This window comes from Capsicum annuum, unplaced genomic scaffold, assembly GCF_002878395.1.
Source record: "Capsicum annuum cultivar UCD-10X-F1 unplaced genomic scaffold, UCD10Xv1.1 ctg3055, whole genome shotgun sequence".
Classification (NCBI taxonomy): domain Eukaryota; kingdom Viridiplantae; phylum Streptophyta; class Magnoliopsida; order Solanales; family Solanaceae; genus Capsicum; species Capsicum annuum.
In genome coordinates this window covers 278,687-279,420 of record NW_025837122.1, presented here as the reverse complement: position 1 = coordinate 279,420, position 734 = coordinate 278,687, and positions in this window count along the sequence as shown.

The window sequence follows — 734 nt, the reverse complement described above, 5'->3', positions numbered from 1 at the left end:
CCCCATATTAGAAAACTTTTCTAATGCAAAACTGAAATCACTTTCATTCTTGCATTAACCCCATGGACCCTACACAACTCAACAATCCAAATTATCCTAGTATAAATCCTTTGTTCACTTACTCTTACATTGAAGATTTATCCCCCAAAATATATTACTCTTTTGATGGTGTAAAAGGAATTTTTGATGGTGTAAGGACCAAAATAACAGCTAAAAACGAAGCCTTCATTGTAAACTATTAAAATCTTATTGAAAGGCATAAAATTTATGAGGTACCAGGTCCTAAGAAAAAGAAACTCTAGATGATAAAACTTTCAAGGCTTGTAAAAGAAGAAAAATAAAAGACAAATGCTAAAAAACGTAGAAATTTAGTGAGTGCTGGTGCAAAATTAGTAAAGTGATGAACTCAAGATGATGGTTGTAATTATAACCAATGAGGCTTTTAAAATTTAATTGTTACAATGTCCTAAGATGACCTTATGTCTCCAAACCTTATCCCATAATCCACCTTTTCCTAAAACTTCTGTGGTTTTTCCTATGCAATATGAAATGCAATTCATACACTAAAATAATACTTAATTTGCTGGACATGAATGTGTTCTTGCTTTTGTGCTCTTTATCTGGTTTTACCTTAAAAGTGTTCTTCATAATTTGTGTTGCCCCAGTGGCCATGAGTTAACTAACTTGTTCTTAATATTACTCTTAGTTTGTTGTTCTCACTTTTCAATGATGCC